The following is a 22146-nucleotide window of genomic DNA, read 5'->3' on the forward strand; positions in this document are numbered from 1 at the left end:
AGTCAGTGACATGACTATGTACTCTGTAAAGTGCTGCAGAAGATGTCAGTGCTATATAAATACATAATAATAATATGGTAGGACATTAGACTATGACTATGAAAGGATTAGAGTGTGAGCTCCTCTGAGGACAGTCAGTGACATGACTATGTACTCTGTAAAGTGCTGCAGAAGATGTCAGTGCTATATAAATACATAATAATAATATGGTAGGACATTAGACTATGACTATGATAGGATTAGAGTGTGAGCTTCTCTGAGGACAGTCAGTGACATGACTATGTACTCTGTAAAGTGCTGCAGAAGATGTCAGTGCTATATAAATACATAATAATAATATGGTAGGACATTAGACTATGACTATGGTAGGATTAGAGTGTGAGCTCCTCTGAGGACAGTCAGTGACATGACTATGTACTCTGTAATGTGCTGCAGAAGATGTCAGTGCTATGTAAATACATAATAATAATATGGTAGGACATTAGACTATGACTATGGTAGGATTAGAGTGTGAGCTCCTCTGAGGACAGTCAGTGACATGACTATGTACTCTGTAACGTGCTGCAGGAGATGTCAGTGCTATATAAACACATAATAATATGGTAGGACATTAGACTATGACTATGGTAGGATTAGAGTGTGAGCTCCTCTGAGGACAGTCAGTGACATGACTATGTACTCTGTAATGTGCTGCAGAAGATGTCAGTGCTATGTAAATACATAATAATAATATGGTAGGACATTAGACTATGACTATGGTAGGATTAGTGTGTGAGCTCCTCTGAGGACAGTCAGTGGCATGACTATGTACTCTGTAATGTGCTGCAGGAGATGTCAGTGCTATATAAATACATAATAATAATAATATGGTAGGACATTACACTATGACTATAATAGGATTAGAGTGTGAGCTCCTCTGAGGACAGTCAGTGACATGACTATGTACTCTGTAATGTGCTGCAGAAGATGTCAGTGCTGTATAAATACATAACTACAAGAAAGCCCCTCTGTTTTGTAGAGTAAGGATTTACATAGGCTTTCATCATTTTTTTTCTTTCTGAGAGTTAGGATCCATCTGGAGCAGAGAACACCCAATAATATAACATATAACAGTCCATGAGTACATGGGATGTTACCCTATTAGATGCTTGATGTCACTGGGAGAGGTTGCAGTGTACTGGTGTAGCTGGGATATGTAGTGAATGTACAAGGCATATGAGGGGGTCTCTGCAGGGACCCCAGTAAGAGGAGGGGACTTACCAGCAGCAGCAGATGTGGGTCAGTCAGTGCTGAGTCTGCAATGAGCTCTGCTCTGTATAAAGCTTTGTCTCCTCCTGATTCTGGTTACCAGGCTGACCGACTGTTACTAAAACAAAGCAGATTCCTCCATTCATTGCTGCACTACAAGAGCCAGACAAAGCCTCGAATCCCAAACAGCCAGCCCTGGTAACCAACACACATCGCTAGGCACCGGCTTGTGCTGGAGGCAATATATGGCCTGTGTTATACTATATATTATTATTTATATAGCGCTGACATCTTCTGCAGCGCTGTACAGAGTATATATTGTCTTGTCACTAACTGTCTCTCAGAGGCGCTCACAATCTAATCCTACCATAGTCATATGTTTATGTATGTAGCGTAGTCTAGGGCCAATTTAGGGGAAAGCCAATTAACTTATCTGTATGTTTTTGGGATGTGGGAGGAACCCGGAGTGCCTGGAGGAAACCCCCACAGACACAGAGAGAACATACAAACTCCTTGCAGATGTTGACCTGGCTGGGATTTGAACCAGGGACCCAGCGCTGCAAGGCAAGAGCGCTACCCACTACACCACCATGCTGCCCGATATGTGCTTTGTTACACTAGACTATGACTATAGTAGAGATTAGATTGTGAGCTGACTATGTACTTTGTAAAGTGCTGCAGAAGATGTCAGTGCTATATAAATGCATAATAATAATATGGTAGGACATTAGACTATGACTATGGTAGGATTAGAGTGTGAGCTCCTCTGAGGACAGTCAGTGACATGACTATGTACTCTGTAAAGTGCTGCAGAAGATGTCAGTGCTATATAAATACATAATAATAATAATAATAATATGGTAGGACATTACACTATGACTATGGCAGGATTAGAGTGTGAGCTCCTCTGAGGACAGTCAGTGACATGACTATGTACTCTGTAATGTGCTGCAGAAGACGTCAGTGCTATATAAATACATAATAATAATAATATGGTAGGACATTACACTATGACTATGGAAGGATTAGATTGTGAGCTCCTCTGAGGACAGTCAGTGACATGACTATGTACTCTGTAATGTGCTGCAGAAGATGTCAGTGCTATATAAATACATAATAATAATATGGTAGGACATTAGACTAGGACTATGGTAGGATTAGATTGTGAGCTCCTCTGAGGACAGTCAGTGACATGACTATGTACTCTGTAAAGTGCTGCAGGAGATGTCAGTGCTATATAAATACATAATAATAATATGGTAGGACATTAGACTATGACTATGGTAGGATTAGACTGTGAGCTCCTCTGAGGACAGTCAGTGACATGACTATGTACTCTGTAATGTGCTGCAGGAGATGTCAGTGCTATATAAATACATAATTATAATAATATGGTAGGACATTAGACTATGACTATGGTAGGATTAGAGTGTGAGCTCCTCTGAGGACAGTCAGTGACATGACTATGTACTCTGTAATGTGCTGCAGAAGATGCCAGTGCTATATAAATACATAATAATAATATGGTAGGACATTAGACTATGACTATGGTAGGATTAGATTGTGAGCTCCTCTGAGGACAGTCAGTGACATGACTATGTACTCTGTACAGTGCTGCAGAAGATGTCAGTGCTATATAAATACATAATAATAATATGGTAGGACATTAGACTATGACTATGGTAGGATTAGACTGTGAGCTCCTCTGAGGACAGTCAGTGACATGACTATGTACTCTGTAATGTGCTGCAGGAGATGTCACTGCTATATAAATACATAATAATAATAATATGGTAGGACATTAGAGTGTGACTATGGAAGGATTAGATTGTGAGCTACTCTGAGGACAGTCAGTGACATGACTATGTACTCTGTAATGTGCTGCAGGAGATGTCACTGCTATATAAATACATAATAATATGGTAGGACATTAGACTATGACTATGGTAGGATTAGATTGTGAGCTACTCTGAGGACAGTCAGTGACATGACTATGTACTCTGTAATGTGCTGCAGAAGATGTCAGTGCTATATAAATACATAATAATAATATGGGGGGACATTAGACTATGACTATGGTAGGATTAGAGCTTGAGCTCCTCTGAGGACAGTCAGTGACATGACTATGTACTCTGTACAGTGCTGCAGAAGATGTCAGTGCTATATAAATACATAATAATAATATGGTAGGACATTAGACTATGACTATGGTAGGATTAGAGTGTGAGCTCCTCTGAGGACAGTCAGTGACATGATTATGTACTCTGTAATGTGCTGCAGAAGATGTCAGTGCTATATAAATACATAATAATAATATGGTAGGACATTAGACTATGACTATGGCAGGATTAGAGTGTGAGCTCCTCTGAGGACAGTCAGTGACATGACTATGTACTCTGTAATGTGCTGCAGAAGATGTCAGTGCTATATAAATACATAATAATAATATGGTCGGACATTAGACTATAGGGGCCCATACACTCAGCCGATTTTCTGGCCGATCGATCGATCCCGATCGATCGATTGAAAATCGGTTGCCCAATCGACCGATCGACGGCCGATTTCGATCGATTTCGATGGATTTCCATCGAACTGGCAGGATGGAAAATTTAGGTCGATCTGATGAGATTGCTTATCAGTTTGCATTGGCCTTAATGGAAATCTGATGGCAAAAAAATGCCATCAGATCGAATTTCAATAGATTTCAAACTGAAATCTATTGGAATTCTTTCCTGGTAAAAAATGTTCTAAAAACGCATCAGATAGATCATCAGATGCATTTCTTATCTATCTGCTGCCAATCTGACGAGTGTATGGGCACCTTATGACTATGGTAGGATTAGATTGCGACTCATAAAAAGATTACTGTGCACCTGTCTCTTTAAGACCTTTTATTTGGTATGCAATATACAGCCACAAATGCAACAGCTTGACAAAGTGTAAAGATGCATCAAACCTGGATGGTGGAGGGTGTCTGGTGAGCGGGGAAGGGTGACCAGGGGATGAACAGGACGGCACTACAGCAGTTTCACGCCAAAACCGGAGCTTGCTCACGTGCAATGTCCTTGGAGAGACAGCGCCGTGCAGCTCCCTTCATAGGACCTTCAGGCCGCGCCTCCGGCGCTGTTTCAATGGCTGGAGTGTGTGCAGGGCAGTTTCTAGGCTAAATTTCACCCAGGGCGAGGATGTAAAAATCGCCCCCCCCCCCCCCCCCCCCAAACACACACCTTGGAGCCCGGTATAGGTGCCCACAGTATAGGTTAGCTAGGTACGTGCCACCAGTATAGGTTAGATAGGTAGGTGCCCGCCGTATAGGTTAGATAGGTAGGTGCCCACAGTATAGGTTAGATAGGTCGGTGACTGCAGTATAGCTTAGATAGGTAGGTGACTGCAGTATAGGTTAGGTATGTAAGTGATTGCAGCATAGCTTAGATAGGTAGGTGACTGCAGTATAGGTTAGATAGGTAAGTGACTGCAGTATAGGTTAGGTAGGTAATTGATTGCAGTATAGGTTAGATAGCTAGGTGACTGCAGTATAGGTTAGATAGGTAAGTGACTGGAGTATAGGTTTGGTAGGTAGGTGCCTGCTGTATAGGTTAGGTAGGTAGGTAGGTGCCTGCAGTATAGGTTAGGTAGGTATGTGCCTGCTGTATAGGTTAGGTAGATAGGTGCCTGCTGTATAGGTTAGGTAGGTAGGTAGGTGCCTGCAGTATAGGTTAGATAGGTAGGTGCCTGCTGTATAGGTTAGGTAGGTAGGAGCCTGCTGTATAGGTTAGGTAGGTAGGTGCCTGCTGTATAGGTTAGGTAGGTAGGTGCCTGCTGTATAGGTTAGGTAGGTGCCTGCTGTATAGGTTAGGTAGGTAGGTGCCTGCTGTATAGGTTAGGTAGGTAGGTGCCTGCTGTATAGGTTAGGTAGTTAGGTGCCTGCAGTATAGGTTAGGTAGGTAGGTGCCTGCTGTATAGGTTAGGTAGGTAGGTGACTGCAGTATAGGTTAGGTAGGTAGGTGCCTGCTGTATAGGTTAGGTAGGTAGGTGCCTGCTGTATAGGTTAGGTAGGTAGGTGCCTGCTGTATAGGTTAGGTAGGTAGGTTCCTGCTGTATAGGTTAGGTAGGTAGGTGCCTGCTGTATAGGTTAGGTAGGTAGGTAGGTGCCTGCAGTATAGGTTAGGTAGGTAGGTGCCTGCAGTATAGGTTAGGTAGGTAGGTGCCTGCAGTATAGGTTAGGTAGGTAGGTGCCTGCTGTATAGGTTAGGTAGGTGCCTGCAGTATAGGTTAGGTAGGTAGGTGCCAGCTGTAAAGGTTAGGTAGGTAGGTAGGTGCCTGCAGTATAGGTTAGGCAGGTGGGTGCCTGCAGTATAGGTTAGGTAGGTAGGTGCCTGCAGTATAGGTTAGGTAGGTAGGTGCCTGCTGTATAGGTTAGGTAGGTAGGTGCCTGCTGTAAAGGTTAGGTAGGTAGGTAGGTGCCTGCTGTATAGGTTAGGTAGGTAGGTGCCTGCTGTATAGGTTAGGTAGGTAGGTGCCTGCAGTATAGGTTAGGTAGGTATGTGACTGCTGTATAGGTTAGGTAGGTAGGTGCCTGCAGTATAGGTTAGGTAGGTAGGTGCCTGCAGTATAGGTTAGGTAGGTAGGTGCCTGCTGTATAGGTTAGGTAGGTAGGTGCCTGCTGTATAGGTTAGGTAGGTAGGTGCCTGCTGTATAGGTTAGGTAGGTAGGTGCCTGCTGTATAGGTTAGGTAGGTAGGTGCCTGCTGTATAGGTTAGGTAGGTAGGTGCCTGCAGTATAGGTTAGGTAGGTATGTGACTGCTGTATAGGTTAGGTAGGTATGTGACTGCTGTATAGGTTAGGTAGGTAGGTGCCTGCTGTATAGGTTAGGTAGGTAGGTGCCTGCTGTATAGGTTAGGTAGGTAGGTGCCTGCTGTATAGGTTAGGTAGGTAGGTGCCTGCTGTATAGGTTAGGTAGGTAGGTGCCTGCTGTATAGGTTAGGTAGGTAGGTGCCTGCTGTATAGGTTAGGTAGGTAGGTGCCTGCTGTATAGGTTAGGTAGGTAGGTGCCTGCTGTATAGGTTAGGTAGGTAGGTGCCTGCAGTATAGGTTAGGTAGGTGTAACGATCCGCTCAGCTGCCTGCGCAGGCAGGCAGCCTTTTGATCATTATTCAGGTCTGCATGCTGCAGGACTCTGGAAAGTAGACCTTCTGTCAGTTTTGCAGCTTGTGCTTGCTGAGGAATTTGCATATGTTGTCATGCAAATTGCCTGGCCACATTCATTGGAGGCGTGTACTATAAGTACTATGTGTGTCCCACAATGCTTTGCTGCTCATAGAGGTTTGTTCCTGCTGGACTCACCTGGAGTGTCAGCCACTGCTATCTTAGTATAGTTAATTCTTGGGGAGTGCTCCTTGCATTCCTAGTTAGTGCAGTCAGTTTGTGTATAATTTGTACTGCCTATTCTGTCCTGTCTTGTCTGTCGCGATTGCGCTGTCACCAGCGGCGGTTGATAGCGAATCGCTCTGTCTTGTTTGGATCTCACTAGCCTCTAGCGGTAGCGGCTGTGGATCCTTCTGATCTGAGTTCCTGGAGTGTAAGCTGGAGCAGCGGTTGCTACCGGCTACCTCATCTGATCTGTCTTGTTTAGATCGCACTAGCCGCTAGCGTTAGCGGCTGTGGATCTTTCTGATCTGTGTTCCTGCTTGGATCACACTTGCTCTGGCGGAAGAACGGTGGATCCTTTCTGCCTAGTTCCTGTTTCTCGTTTGTCTGTCTTGTCTGATACGGGCGCTTGCTGTAGGCTCGATGAGGTAACCGTTAAGCAAGCGTTCACGTTCTTTGTTTCGTGTTTGTCTGTTGATGGTTAGTTAGGCGTGCTTGTCTCTATTGTGCTTATCACGTGGAGATCGCGCATAACCGCTTGCACTGTTGCGAATGAGTGCGGTGTTCGCGGTTAGCTAGCGTTTATTATTTTCTGTATATTCTCATTGTATTTGCTGTGCCTTTGCTACCCTCGTATTCTATTCTGATCTGCCTTGTGTCACGTCTGGCGATCGCACCTCTCGCTATCGCGTTCCTATTTCATATCTGCTGTTGTGTGTGTGTGCGGTCGCGGGGTGGCGACTAGATTGGCGCACACACATACAACCTATCCCTTTGCTCAATCTCATTCGCAATCGCCTCTCTTGCGATTGCGTTCTGCGCTTCGTGCAATTCCTGTTTGGCATTTGTGGAGGTGCAGGGGATTGGTTCCTCTGCGCTCCCCAGCGCCCTCTGCCGACAGGAATTTCCCTCTACAGGTGCGTAGCACCTTTTGCTGGGTTCTAGCATCTTGACACGCTTGTGGAGGACCTCCGCAGTGTCAGCGCACATCTTTGTGCGCTGAACACGGAGATATCCCACAATCGTTACAGTAGGTATGTGACTGCTGTATAGGTTAGGTAGTTAGGTGCCTGCAGTATAGGTTAGGTAGGTAGGTGCCTGCTGTATAGGTTAGGTAGGTAGGTGCCTGCTGTTTAGGTTAGGTAGGTAGGTAGGTGCCTGCAGTATAGGTTAGGTAGGTAGGTGCCTGCTGTATAGGTTAGGTAGGTAGGTGCCTGCTGTATAGGTTAGGTAGGTAGGTGCCTGCAGTATAGGTTAGGTAGGTAGGTGCCTGCAGTATAGGTTAGGTAGGTAGGTGCCTGCTGTATAGGTTAGGTAGGTAGGTGCCTGCTGTATAGGTTAGGTAGGTAGGTGCCTGCTGTATAGGTTAGGTAGGTAGGTGCCTGCTGTATAGGTTAGGTAGGTAGGTGCCTGCAGTATAGGTTAGGTAGGTAGGTGCCTGCAGTATAGGTTAGGTAGGTAGGTGCCTGCTGTATAGGTTAGGTAGGTAGGTGCCTGCAGTATAGGTTAGGCAGGTGGGTGCCTGCTGTATAGGTTAGGTAGGTAGGTAGGTGCCTGCAGTATAGGTTAGGTAGGTAGGTGCCTGCAGTATAGGTTAGGTAGGTAGGTGCCTGCTGTATAGGTTAGGTAGGTAGGTGCCTGCAGTATAGGTTAGGTAGGTAGGTGCCTGCAGTATAGGTTAGGTAGGTAGGTAGGTGCCTGCTGTATAGGTTAGGTAGGTAGGTGCCTGCAGTATAGGTTAGGCAGGTGGGTGCCTGCTGTATAGGTTAGGTAGGTAGGTAGGTGCCTGCAGTATAGGTTAGGTAGGTAGGTGCCTGCAGTATAGGTTAGGTAGGTAGGTGCCTGCTGTATAGGTTAGGTAGGTAGGTGCCTGCAGTATAGGTTAGGTAGGTAGGTGCCTGCTGTATAGGTTAGGTAGGTAGGTAGGTGCTGCAGTATAGATTAGGTAGGTAGGTGCTGAAGTATAGGTTAGGTAGGTAGGTGCTGAAGTATAGGTTAGGTAGGTAGGTGCCTGCAGTATTGGTTAGGTAGGTAGGTGCCTGCTGTATCGGTTAGGTAGGTAGGTGCCTGCTGTATAGGTTAGGTAGGTAGGTGCCTGCTGTATAGGTTAGGTAGGTAGGTGCTGCAGTATAGGTTAGGTAGGTAGGTGCCTGCAGTATAGGTTAGGATGGTAGGTGCTGCAGTATAGGTTAGGTAGGTAGGTGCTGCAGTATAGGTTAGGTAGGTAGGTGCCTGCTGTATAGGTTAGGTAGGTAGGTGCCTGCTGTATAGGTTAGGTAGGTAGGTGCCTGCTGTATAGGTTGGGTAGGTAGGTAGGTGCCTGCAGTATAGGTTAGGTAGGTAGGTGCCTGCTGTATAGGTTAGGTAGGTAGGTGCCTGCAGTATAGGTTAGGTAGGTAGGTTCCTGCTGTATAGGTTAGGTAGGTAGGTGCCTGCTGTATAGGTTAGGTAGGTAGGTGCCTGCTGTATAGGTTAGGTAGGTAGGTGCCTGCAGTATAGGTTAGGTAGGTATGTGACTGCTGTATAGGTTAGGTAGGTAGGTGCCTGAAGTATAGGTTAGGTAGGTAGGTTCCTGCTGTATAGGTTAGGTAGGTAGGTGCCTGCTGTATAGGTTAGGTAGGTAGGTGCCTGCTGTATAGATTAGGTAGGTAGGTGCCTGCAGTATAGGTTAGGTAGGTAGGTGCCTGCTGTATAGGTTAGGTAGGTAGGTGCCTGCTGTATAGGTTAGGTAGGTAGGTGCCTGCGGTATAGGTTAGGTAGGTAGGTAGGTGCCTGCAGTATAGGTTAGGTAGGTAGGTGCCTGCTGTATAGGTTAGGTAGGTAGGTGCCTGCTGTATAGGTTAGGTAGGTAGGTGCCTGCTGTATAGGTTAGGTAGGTAGGTGCCTGCGGTATAGGTTAGGTAGGTAGGTAGGTGCCTGCAGTATAGGTTAGGTAGGTAGGTGCCTGCAGTATTGGTTAGGTAGGTAGGTGCCTGCAGTATAGATTAGGTAGGTCGGTGCCTGCTGTATAGGTTAGGTAGGTAGGTGCCTGCTGTATAGGTTAGGTAGGTAGGTGCCTGCAGTATAGGTTAGGTAGGTAGGTGCCTGCTGTATAGGTTAGGTAAGTAGGTAGGTGCCTGCTGTATAGGTTAGGTAGGTAGGTGCCTGCTGTATCGGTTAGGTAGGTAGGTGCCTGCAGTATCGGTTAGGTAGGTAGGTGCCTGCAGTATCGGTTAGGTAGGTAGGTGCCTGCAGTATCGGTTAGGTAGGTAGGTAGGTGCCTGCTGTATAGGTTAGGTAGGTAGGTAGGTGCCTGCTGTATAGGTTAGGTAGGTAGGTAGGTGCCTGCAGTATAGGTTAGGTAGGTAGGTGCCTGCAGTATAGGTTAGGTAGGTAGGTGCCTGCAGTATCGGTTAGGTAGGTAGGTGCCTGCTGTATAGGTTAGGTAGGTAGGTGCCTGCTGTATAGGTTAGGTAGGTAGGTGCCTGCTGTATAGGTTAGGTAGGTAGGTAGGTGCCTGCAGTATAGGTTAGGTAGGTAGGTAGGTGCCTGCTGTATAGGTTAGGTAGGTAGGTGCCTGCTGTATAGGTTAGGTAGGTAGGTGCCTGCGGTATAGGTTAGGTAGGTAGGTAGGTGCCTGCAGTATAGGTTAGGTAGGCAGGTGCCTGCAGTATAGGTTAGGTAGGTAGGTGCCTGCTGTATAGGTTTGGTAGGTAGGTGCCTGCAGTATAGGTTAGGTAGGTAGGTGCCTGCTGTATAGGTTAGGTAGGTAGGTGCCTGCTGTATAGGTTAGGTAGGTAGGTGCCTGCAGTATAGGTTAGGTAGGTAGGTGCCTGCTGTATAGGTTAGGTAGGTAGGTGCCTGCTGTATAGGTTAGGTAGGTAGGTGCCTGCTGTATAGGTTAGGTAGGTAGGTAGGTGCCTGTTGTATAGGTTAGGTAGGTAGGTGCCTGCTGTATAGGTTAGGTAGGTAGGTGCCTGGGTTAGGGTTAGGTAGATGCCTGCTGTATAGGTTAGGTAGGTAGGTAGGTGCCTGCTGTATAGGTTAGGTAGGTAGGTGCCTGTAGTATAGGTTAGGTAGGTATGTGACTGCTGTATAGGTTAGGTAGGTAGGTGCCTGCAGTATAGGTTAGGTAGGTAGGTGCCTGCTGTATAGGTTAGGTAGGTAGGTGCCTGCTGTATAGGTTAGGTAGGTAGGTGCCTGGGTTAGCGTTAGGTAGATGCCTGCTGTATAGGTTAGGTAGGTAGGTGCCTGTTGTATAGGTTAGGTAGGTAGGTGCCTGCAGTATAGGTTAGGTAGGTATGTGACTGCTGTATAGGTTAGGTAGATAGGTGCCTGCAGTATAGGTTAGGTAGGTAGGTTCCTGCTGTATAGGTTAGGTAGGTAGGTGCCTGCTGTATAGGTTAGGTAGGTAGGTGCCTGCTGTATAGGTTAGGTAGGTAGGTGCCTGCAGTATAGGTTAGGTAGGTATGTAACTGCAGTATAGGTTAGGTAGGTAGGTGCCTGCTGTATAGGTTAGGTAGGTAGGTGCCTGCAGTATAGGTTAGGTAGGTAGGTGCCTGCTGTATAGGTTAGGTAGGTAGGTGCCTGCTGTATAGGTTAGGTAGGTAGGTGCCTGCGGTATAGGTTAGGTAGGTAGGTAGGTGCCTGCAGTATAGGTTAGGTAGGTGCCTGCTGTATAGGTTAGGTAGGTAGGTAGGTGCCTGCTGTATAGGTTAGGTAGGTAGGTGCCTGCTGTATAGGTTAGGTAGGTAGGTGCCTGCTGTATAGGTTAGGTAGGTAGGTAGGTGCCTGCTGTATAGGTTAGGTAGGTAGGTAGGTAGGCGCCTGCAGTATAGGTTAGATAGGTAGGTGCCTGCTGTATAGGTTAGGTAGGTAGGTGCCTGCTGTATAGGTTAGGTAGGTAGGTGCCTGCTGTATAGGTTAGGTAGGTAGGTGCCTGCTGTATAGGTTAGGTAGGTAGGTGCCTGCTGTATAGGTTAGGTAGGTAGGTGCCTGCTGTATAGGTTAGGTAGGTAGGTGCCTGCTGTATAGATTAGGTAGGTAGGTGCCTGCAGTATAGTTTAGGTAGGGAGGTGCCTGCAGTATAGGTTAGGTAGGTAGGTGCCTGCTGTATAGGTTAGGTAGGTAGGTGCCTGCAGTATAGGTTAGGTAGGTAGGTGCCTGCTGTATAGGTTAGGTAGGTAGGTGCCTGCTGTATAGGTTAGGTAGGTAGGTGCCTGCTGTATAGGTTAGGTAGGTAGGTGCCTGCTGTATAGGTTAGGTAGGTAGGTGCCTGCTGTATAGGTTAGGTAGGTAGGTGCCTGCAGTATAGGTTAGGTAGGTAGGTGCCTGCTGTATAGGTTAGGTAGGTAGGTGCCTGCTGTATAGGTTAGGTAGGTAGGTGCCTGCTGTATAGGTTAGGTAGGTAGGTGCCTGCTGTATAGGTTAGGTAGGTAGGTGCCTGCTGTATAGGTTAGGTAGGTAGGTGCCTGCTGTATAGGTTAGGTAGGTAGGTGCCTGGGTTAGGGTTAGGTAGGTGCCTGCTGTATAGGTTAGGTAGGTAGGTGCCTGCAGTATAGGTTAGGTAGGTGTAACGATCCGCTCAGCTGCCTGCGCAGGCAGGCAGCCTTTTGACCATTATTCAGGTCTGCATGCTGCAGGACTCTGGAAAGAAGAGCTTCTGTCAGTTTTGCAGCTTGTGCTTGCTGAGGAATTTGCATACGTTGTCATGCAAATTGCCTGGCCACATTCATTGGAGGCGTGTACTATAAGTACTATGTGTGTCCCACAATGCTTCGCTGCTCATAGAGGTTTGTTCCTGCTGGACTCACCTGGAGTGTCAGCCACTGCTATCTTAGTATAGTTAATTCTTGGGGAGTGCTCCTTGCATTCCTAGTTAGTGCAGTCAGTTTGTGTATAATTTGTACTGCCTATTCTGTCCTGTCTTGTCTGTCGCGATTGTGCTGTCACCAGCGGCGGTTGATAGCGAATCGCTCTGTCTTGTTTGGATCGCACTAGCCTCTAGCGGTAGCGGCTGTGGATCCTTCTGATCTGAGTTCCTGGAGTGTAAGCTGGAGCAGCGGTTGCTACCGGCTACCTCATCTGATCTGTCTTGTTTAGATCGCACTAGCCGCTAGCGTTAGCGGCTGTGGATCTTTCTGATCTGTGTTCCTGCTTGGATCACACTTGCTCTGGCGGAAGAGCGGTGGATCCTTTCTGCCTAGTTCCTGTTTCTCGTTTGTCTGTCTTGTCTGATACGGGCGCTTGCTGTAGGCTCGATGAGGTAACCGTTAAGCAAGCGTTCACGTTCTTTGTTTCGTGTTTGTCTGTTGATGGTTAGTTAGGCGTGCTTGTCTCTATTGTGCTTATCACGTGGAGATCGCGCATAACCGCTTGCACTGTTGCGAATGAGTGCGGTGTTCGCGGTTAGCTAGCGTTTATTATTTTCTGTATATTCTCATTGTATTTGCTGTGCCTTTGCTACCCTCGTATTCTATTCTGATCTGCCTTGTGTCACGTCTGGCGATCGCACCTCTCGCGATCGCGTTCCTATTTCATATCTGCTGTTGTGTGTGTGTGTGCGGTCGCGGGGTGGCGACTAGATTGGCGCACACACATACAACCTATCCCTTTGCTCAATCTCATTCGCAATCGCCTCTCTTGCGATTGCGTTCTGCGCTTCGTGCAATTCCTGTTTGGCATTTGTGGAGGTGCAGGGGATGGGTTCCTCTGCGCTCCCCAGCGCCCTCTGCCGACAGGAATTTCCCTCTACTGGTGCTTGCACCAAAAGCTGGGTTCTAGCATCTTGACACGCTTGTGGAGGACCTCCGCAGTGTCAGCGCACATCTTTGTGCGCTGAACACGGAGATATCCCACAATCGTTACAGTAGGTATGTGACTGCTGTATAGGTTAGGTAGGTAGGTGCCTGCAGTATAGGTTAGGTAGGTAGGTGCCTGCTGTATAGGTTAGGTAGGTAGGTGCCTGCTGTTTAGGTTAGGTAGGTAGGTAGGTGCCTGCAGTATAGGTTAGGTAGGTAGGTGCCTGCTGTATAGGTTAGGTAGGTAGGTGCCTGCTGTATAGGTTAGGTAGGTAGGTGCCTGCAGTATAGGTTAGGTAGGTAGGTGCCTGCTGTATAGGTTAGGTAGGTAGGTGCCTGCTGTATAGGTTAGGTAGGTAGGTGCCTGCTGTATAGGTTAGGTAGGTAGGTGCCTGCTGTATAGGTTAGGTAGGTAGGTGCCTGCAGTATAGGTTAGGTAGGTAGGTGCCTGCAGTATAGGTTAGGTAGGTAGGTGCCTGCTGTATAGGTTAGGTAGGTAGGTGCCTGCAGTATAGGTTAGGCAGGTGGGTGCCTGCTGTATAGGTTAGGTAGGTAGGTAGGTGCCTGCAGTATAGGTTAGGTAGGTAGGTGCCTGCAGTATAGGTTAGGTAGGTAGGTGCCTGCTGTATAGGTTAGGTAGGTAGGTGCCTGCAGTATAGGTTAGGTAGGTAGGTGCCTGCTGTATAGGTTAGGTAGGTAGGTAGGTGCTGAAGTATAGGTTAGGTAGGTAGGTGCTGAAGTATAGGTTAGGTAGGTAGGTGCCTGCAGTATCGGTTAGGTAGGTAGGTGCCTGCTGTATCAGGTAGGTAGGTGCCTGCTGTATAGGTTAGGTAGGTAGGTGCCTGCTGTATAGGTTAGGTAGGTAGGTGCTGCAGTATAGGTTAGGTAGGTAGGTGCCTGCAGTATAGGTTAGGTAGGTAGGTGCCTGCTGTATAGGTTAGGTAGGTAGGTAGGTGCCTGCTGTAAAGGTTAGGTAGGTAGGTGCCTGCTGTATAGGTTAGGTAGGTAGGTGCCTGCTGTATAGGTTAGGTAGGTAGGTAGGTGCCTGCAGTATAGGTTAGGTAGGTAGGTGCCTGCTGTATAGGTTAGGTAGGTAGGTAGGTAGGTGCCTGCTGTATGGGTTAGGTAGGTAGGTGCCTGCAGTATCATTTGGTAGGTAGGTGCCTGCAGTATCGGTTAGGTAGGTAGGTGCCTGCAGTATCGGTTAGGTAGGTAGGTGCCTGCTGTATAGGTTAGGTAGGTAGGTAGGTGCCTGCAGTATAGGTTAGGTAGGTAGGTGCCTGCAGTATAGGTTAGGGTGGTAGGTGCTGCAGTATAGGTTAGGTAGGTAGGTGCCTGCAGTATAGGTTAGGATGGTAGGTGCTGCAGTATAGGTTAGGTAGGTAGGTGCTGCAGTATAGGTTAGGTAGGTAGGTGCCTGCAGTATCGGTTAGGTAGTTAGGTGCCTGCTGTATAGGTTAGGTAGGTAGGTGCCTGCTGTATAGGTTAGGTAGGTAGGTGCCTGCTGTATAGGTTAGGTAGGTAGGTGCCTGCAGTATAGGTTAGGTAGGTAGGTGCCTGCTGTATAGGTTAGGTAGGTAGGTGCCTGCTGTATAGGTTAGGTAGGTAGGTGCCTGCGGTATAGGTTAGGTAGGTAGGTAGGTGCCTGCAGTATAGGTTAGGTAGGTAGGTGCCTGCTGTATAGGTTAGGTAGGTAGGTGCCTGCAGTATAGGTTAGGTAGGTAGGTGCCTGCAGTATAGGTTAGGTAGGTAGGTGCCTGCAGTATAGGTTAGGTAGGTAGGTGCCTGCTGTATAGGTTAGGTAGGTAGGTGCCTGCTGTATAGGTTGGGTAGGTAGGTAGGTGCCTGCAGTATAGGTTAGGTAGGTAGGTGCCTGCAGTATAGGTTAGGTAGGTAGGTGCCTGCTGTATAGGTTAGGTAGGTAGGTGCCTGCAGTATAGGTTAGGCAGGTGGGTGCCTGCTGTATAGGTTAGGTAGGTAGGTGCCTGCAGTATAGGTTAGGTAGGTAGGTGCCTGCAGTATAGGTTAGGTAGGTAGGTGCCTGCTGTATAGGTTAGGTAGGTAGGTGCCTGCAGTATAGGTTAGGTAGGTAGGTGCCTGCTGTATAGGTTAGGTAGGTAGGTAGGTGCCTGCAGTATAGGTTAGGCAGGTGGGTGCCTGCAGTATAGGTTAGGTAGGTAGGTGCCTGCTGTATAGGTTAGGTAGGTAGGTGCCTGCAGTATAGGTTAGGTAGGTATGTGACTGCTGTATAGGTTAGGTAGATAGGTGCCTGCAGTATAGGTTAGGTAGGTAGGTTCCTGCTGTATAGGTTAGGTAGGTAGGTGCCTGCTGTATGTTAGGTAGGTAGGTGCCTGCTGTATAGGTTAGGTAGGTAGGTGCCTGCAGTATAGGTTAGGTAGGTATGTGACTGCTGTATAGGTTAGGTAGGTAGGTGCCTGCAGTATAGGTTAGGTAGGTAGGTTCCTGCTGTATAGGTTAGGTAGGTAGGTGCCTGCTGTATAGGTTAGGTAGGTAGGTGCCTGCTGTATAGATTAGGTAGGTAGGTAGGTGCCTGCAGTATAGGTTAGGTAGGTAGGTGCCTGCTGTATAGGTTAGGTAGGTAGGTGCCTGCTGTATAGGTTAGGTAGGTAGGTGCCTGCGGTATAGGTTAGGTAGGTAGGTAGGTGCCTGCAGTATAGGTTAGGTAGGTAGGTGCCTGCTGTATAGGTTAGGTAGGTAGGTGCCTGCTGTATAGGTTAGGTAGGTAGGTGCCTGCGGTATAGGTTAGGTAGGTAGGTAGGTGCCTGCAGTATAGGTTAGGTAGGTAGGTGCCTGCAGTATAGGTTAGGTAGGTAGGTGTCTGCAGTATTGGTTAGGTAGGTAGGTGCCTGCTGTATAGATTAGGTAGGTCGGTGCCTGCTGTATAGGTTAGGTAGGTAGGTGCCTGCTGTATAGGTTAGGTAGGTAGGTGCCTGCAGTATAGGTTAGGTAGGTAGGTGCCTGCTGTATAGGTTAGGTAGGTAGGTAGGTGCCTGCTGTATAGGTTAGGTAGGTAGGTGCCTGCTGTATCGGTTAGGTAGGTAGGTGCCTGCAGTATCGGTTAGGTAGGTAGGTGCCTGCAGTATCGGTTAGGTAGGTAGGTGCCTGCAGTATCGGTTAGGTAGGTAGGTGCCTGCAGTATCGGTTAGGTAGGTAGGTGCCTGCAGTATCAGTTAGGTAGGTAGGTGCCTGCTGTATAGGTTAGGTAGGTAGGTAGGTGCCTGCAGTATAGGTTAGGTAGGTAGGTGCCTGCAGTATAGGTTAGGATGGTAGGTGCTGCAGTATAGGTTAGGTAGGTAGGTGCTGCAGTATAGGTTAGGTAGGTAGGTGCCTGCAGTATCGGTTAGGTAGGTAGGTGCCTGCTGTATAGGTTAGGTAGGTAGGTGCCTGCTGTATAGGTTAGGTAGGTAGGTGCCTGCTGTATAGGTTAGGTAGGTAGGTAGGTGCCTGCAGTATAGGTTAGGTAGGTAGGTGCCTGCTGTATAGGTTAGGTAGGTAGGTGCCTGCTGTATAGGTTAGGTAGGTAGGTGCCTGCGGTATAGGTTAGGTAGGTAGGTAGGTGCCTGCAGTATAGGTTAGGTAGGCAGGTGCCTGCAGTATAGGTTAGGTAGGTAGGTGCCTGCTGTATAGGTTTGGTAGGTAGGTGCCTGCAGTATAGGTTAGGTAGGTAGGTGCCTGCTGTATAGGTTAGGTAGGTAGGTGCCTGCAGTATAGGTTAGGTAGGTAGGTGCCTGCTGTATAGGTTAGGTAGGTAGGTGCCTGCGGTATCGGTTAGGTAGTTAGGTGCCTGCTGTATAGGTTAGGTAGGTAGGTGCCTGCTGTATAGGTTAGGTAGGTAGGTGCCTGCTGTATAGGTTAGGTAGGTAGGTGCCTGCAGTATAGGTTAGGTAGGTAGGTGCCTGCTGTATAGGTTAGGTAGGTAGGTGCCTGCTGTATAGGTTAGGTAGGTAGGTGCCTGCGGTATAGGTTAGGTAGGTAGGTAGGTGCCTGCAGTATAGGTTAGGTAGGTAGGTGCCTGCTGTATAGGTTAGGTAGGTAGGTGCCTGCAGTATAGGTTAGGTAGGTAGGTGCCTGCAGTATAGGTTAGGTAGGTAGGTGCCTGCAGTATAGGTTAGGTAGGTAGGTGCCTGCTGTATAGGTTAGGTAGGTAGGTGCCTGCTGTATAGGTTGGGTAGGTAGGTAGGTGCCTGCAGTATAGGTTAGGTAGGTAGGTGCCTGCAGTATAGGTTAGGTAGGTAGGTGCCTGCTGTATAGGTTAGGTAGGTAGGTGCCTGCAGTATAGGTTAGGCAGGTGGGTGCCTGCTGTATAGGTTAGGTAGGTAGGTGCCTGCAGTATAGGTTAGGTAGGTAGGTGCCTGCAGTATAGGTTAGGTAGGTAGGTGCCTGCTGTATAGGTTAGGTAGGTAGGTGCCTGCAGTATAGGTTAGGTAGGTAGGTGCCTGCTGTATAGGTTAGGTAGGTAGGTAGGTGCCTGCAGTATAGGTTAGGCAGGTGGGTGCCTGCAGTATAGGTTAGGTAGGTAGGTGCCTGCTGTATAGGTTAGGTAGGTAGGTGCCTGCAGTATAGGTTAGGTAGGTATGTGACTGCTGTATAGGTTAGGTAGATAGGTGCCTGCAGTATAGGTTAGGTAGGTAGGTTCCTGCTGTATAGGTTAGGTAGGTAGGTGCCTGCTGTATGTTAGGTAGGTAGGTGCCTGCTGTATAGGTTAGGTAGGTAGGTGCCTGCAGTATAGGTTAGGTAGGTATGTGACTGCTGTATAGGTTAGGTAGGTAGGTGCCTGCAGTATAGGTTAGGTAGGTAGGTTCCTGCTGTATAGGTTAGGTAGGTAGGTGCCTGCTGTATAGGTTAGGTAGGTAGGTGCCTGCTGTATAGATTAGGTAGGTAGGTAGGTGCCTGCAGTATAGGTTAGGTAGGTAGGTGCCTGCTGTATAGGTTAGGTAGGTAGGTGCCTGCTGTATAGGTTAGGTAGGTAGGTGCCTGCGGTATAGGTTAGGTAGGTAGGTAGGTGCCTGCAGTATAGGTTAGGTAGGTAGGTGCCTGCTGTATAGGTTAGGTAGGTAGGTGCCTGCTGTATAGGTTAGGTAGGTAGGTGCCTGCGGTATAGGTTAGGTAGGTAGGTAGGTGGCTGCAGTATAGGTTAGGTAGGTAGGTGCCTGCAGTATAGGTTAGGTAGGTAGGTGTCTGCAGTATTGGTTAGGTAGGTAGGTGCCTGCTGTATAGATTAGGTAGGTCGGTGCCTGCTGTATAGGTTAGGTAGGTAGGTGCCTGCTGTATAGGTTAGGTAGGTAGGTGCCTGCAGTATAGGTTAGGTAGGTAGGTGCCTGCTGTATAGGTTAGGTAGGTAGGTAGGTGCCTGCTGTATAGGTTAGGTAGGTAGGTGCCTGCTGTATCGGTTAGGTAGGTAGGTGCCTGCAGTATCGGTTAGGTAGGTAGGTGCCTGCAGTATCGGTTAGGTAGGTAGGTGCCTGCAGTATCGGTTAGGTAGGTAGGTGCCTGCAGTATCGGTTAGGTAGGTAGGTGCCTGCAGTATCAGTTAGGTAGGTAGGTGCCTGCTGTATAGGGTAGGTAGGTAGGTGCCTGCAGTATAGGTTAGGTAGGTAGGTGCCTGCAGTATAGGTTAGGATGGTAGGTGCTGCAGTATAGGTTAGGTAGGTAGGTGCTGCAGTATAGGTTAGGTAGGTAGGTGCCTGCAGTATCGGTTAGGTAGGTAGGTGCCTGCTGTATAGGTTAGGTAGGTAGGTGCCTGCTGTATAGGTTAGGTAGGTAGGTGCCTGCTGTATAGGTTAGGTAGGTAGGTAGGTGCCTGCAGTATAGGTTAGGTAGGTAGGTGCCTGCTGTATAGGTTAGGTAGGTAGGTGCCTGCTGTATAGGTTAGGTAGGTAGGTGCCTGCGGTATAGGTTAGGTAGGTAGGTAGGTGCCTGCAGTATAGGTTAGGTAGGCAGGTGCCTGCAGTATAGGTTAGGTAGGTAGGTGCCTGCTGTATAGGTTTGGTAGGTAGGTGCCTGCAGTATAGGTTAGGTAGGTAGGTGCCTGCTGTATAGGTTAGGTAGGTAGGTGCCTGCAGTATAGGTTAGGTAGGTAGGTGCCTGCTGTATAGGTTAGGTAGGTAGGTGCCTGCTGTATAGGTTAGGTAGGTAGGTGCCTGCTGTATAGGTTAGGTAGGTAGGTAGGTGCCTGTTGTATAGGTTAGGTAGGTAGGTGCCTGCTGTATAGGTTAGGTAGGTAGGTGCCTGGGTTAGGGTTAGGTAGATGCCTGCTGTATAGGTTAGGTAGGTAGGTAGGTGCCTGCTGTATAGGTTAGGTAGGTAGGTGCCTGTAGTATAGGTTAGGTAGGTATGTGACTGCTGTATAGGTTAGGTAGGTAGGTGCCTGCAGTATAGGTTAGGTAGGTAGGTGCCTGCTGTATAGGTTAGGTAGGTAGGTGCCTGCTGTATAGGTTAGGTAGGTAGGTGCCTGCTGTATAGGTTAGGTAGGTAGGTGCCTGCTGTATAGGTTAGGTAGGTAGGTAGGTGCCTGTTGTATAGGTTAGGTAGGTAGGTGCCTGCTGTATAGGTTAGGTAGGTAGGTGCCTGGGTTAGGGTTAGGTAGATGCCTGCTGTATAGGTTAGGTAGGTAGGTAGGTGCCTGCAGTATAGGTTAGGTAGGTAGGTGCCTGCTGTATAGGTTAGGTAGATAGGTGCCTGCTGTATAGGTTAGGTAGGTAGGTGCCTGGGTTAGGGTTAGGTAGGTGCCTGCTGTATAGGTTAGGTAGGTAGGTAGGTGCCTGCAGTATAGGTTAGGTAGGTAGGTGCCTGCTGTATAGGTTAGGTAGATAGGTGCCTGCTGTATAGGTTAGGTAGGTAGGTGCCTGCGGTATAGGTTAGGTAGGTAGGTAGGTGCCTGCAGTATAGGTTAGGTAGGTAGGTGCCTGCAGTATAGGTTAGGTAGGTAGGTGCCTGCAGTATAGGTTTGGTAGGTAGGTGCCTGCAGTATAGGTTAGGTAGGTAGGTGCCTGCTGTATAGGTTAGGTAGGTAGGTAGGTGCCTGCAGTATAGGTTAGGTAGGTAGGTGCCTGCAGTATAGGTTAGGTAGGTAGGTGCCTGCTGTATAGGTTAGGTAGGTAGGTGCCTGCTGTATAGGTTAGGTATGTAGGTGCCTGCAGTATAGGTTAGGTAGGTAGGTGCCTGCTTTATAGGTTAGGTAGGTAGGTGCCTGCTGTATAGGTTAGGTAGGTAGGTAGGTGCCTGCTGTATAGGTTAGGTAGGTAGGTAGGTGCCTGTTGTATAGGTTAGGTAGGTAGGTAGGTGCCTGCTGTATAGGTTAGGTAGGTAGGTGCCTGGGTTAGGGTTAGGTAGATGCCTGCTGTATAGGTTAGGTAGGTAGGTGCCTGCTGTATAGGTTAGGTAGGTAGGTGCCTGTAGTATAGGTTAGGTAGGTATGTGACTGCTGTATAGGTTAGGTAGGTAGGTGCCTGCTGTATAGGTTAGGTAGGTAGGTGCCTGCTGTATAGGTTAGGTAGGTAGGTGCCTGCTGTATAGGTTAGGTAGGTAGGTGCCTGGGTTAGGGTTAGGTAGATGCCTGCTGTATAGGTTAGGTAGGTAGGTGCCTGCTGTATAGGTTAGGTAGGTAGGTGCCTGCAGTATAGGTTAGGTAGGTAGGTGCCTGCAGTATAGGTTAGGTAGGTATGTGACTGCTGTATAGGTTAGGTAGATAGGTGCCTGCAGTATAGGTTAGGTAGGTAGGTTCCTGCTGTATAGGTTAGGTAGGTAGGTGCCTGCTGTATAGGTTAGGTAGGTAGGTGCCTGCTGTATAGGTTAGGTAGGTAGGTGCCTGCAGTATAGGTTAGGTAGGTATGTGACTGCTGTATAGGTTAGGTAGGTAGGTGCCTGCAGTATAGGTTAGGTAGGTAGGTTCCTGCTGTATAGATTAGGTAGGTAGGTGCCTGCAGTATAGGTTAGGTAGGTAGGTGCCTGCTGTATAGGTTAGGTAGGTAGGTGCCTGCTGTATAGGTTAGGTAGGTAGGTGCCTGCGGTATAGGTTAGGTAGGTAGGTAGGTGCCTGCAGTATAGGTTAGGTAGGTAGGTGCCTGCTGTATAGGTTAGGTAGGTAGGTGCCTGCTGTATAGGTTAGGTAGGTAGGTGCCTGCTGTATAGGTTAGGTAGGTAGGTGCCTGCGGTATAGGTTAGGTAGGTAGGTAGGTGCCTGCAGTATAGGTTAGGTAGGTAGGTGCCTGCAGTATAGGTTTGGTAGGTAGGTGCCTGCAGTATAGGTTAGGTAGGTAGGTGTCTGCAGTATTGGTTAGGTAGGTAGGTGCCTGCTGTATAGATTAGGTAGGTCGGTGCCTGCTGTATAGGTTAGGTAGGTAGGTGCCTGCTGTATAGGTTAGGTAGGTAGGTGCCTGGGTTAGGGTTAGGTAGATGCCTGCTGTATAGGTTAGGTAGGTAGGTGCCTGCTGTATAGGTTAGGTAGGTAGGTGCCTGCAGTATAGGTTAGGTAGGTATGTGACTGCTGTATAGGTTAGGTAGATAGGTGCCTGCAGTATAGGTTAGGTAGGTAGGTTCCTGCTGTATAGGTTAGGTAGGTAGGTGCCTGCTGTATAGGTTAGGTAGGTAGGTGCCTGCTGTATAGGTTAGGTAGGTAGGTGCCTGCAGTATAGGTTAGGTAGGTATGTGACTGCAGTATAGGTTAGGTAGGTAGGTGCCTGCTGTATAGGTTAGGTAGGTAGGTGCCTGCAGTATAGGTTAGGTAGGTAGG

General features: G+C 48.1%; 1 protein-coding gene across 2 annotated transcripts in view; it reads right to left on the reverse strand.

Annotated features, from left to right (window-relative positions):
* Positions 1-22146, reverse strand: part of LOC137561485 (ciliary microtubule associated protein 1A) — a 138573-nt gene that overhangs the window by 95448 nt on the left and 20979 nt on the right. The window contains exon 1 of one of the 2 annotated variants that reach the window (XM_068272788.1): positions 1261-1331. The exons of the other annotated variant lie outside the window; for it this stretch is intronic. The gene's annotated coding sequence lies outside the window, so the exon portion shown is untranslated. Of the gene's footprint in view, positions 1-1260; positions 1332-22146 lie in introns of those variants that run through there. 2 annotated transcript variants of the gene reach the window in all.

The sequence above is a fragment of the Hyperolius riggenbachi genome, chromosome 1, assembly GCF_040937935.1.
Source record: "Hyperolius riggenbachi isolate aHypRig1 chromosome 1, aHypRig1.pri, whole genome shotgun sequence".
NCBI classification, from domain to species: domain Eukaryota; kingdom Metazoa; phylum Chordata; class Amphibia; order Anura; family Hyperoliidae; genus Hyperolius; species Hyperolius riggenbachi.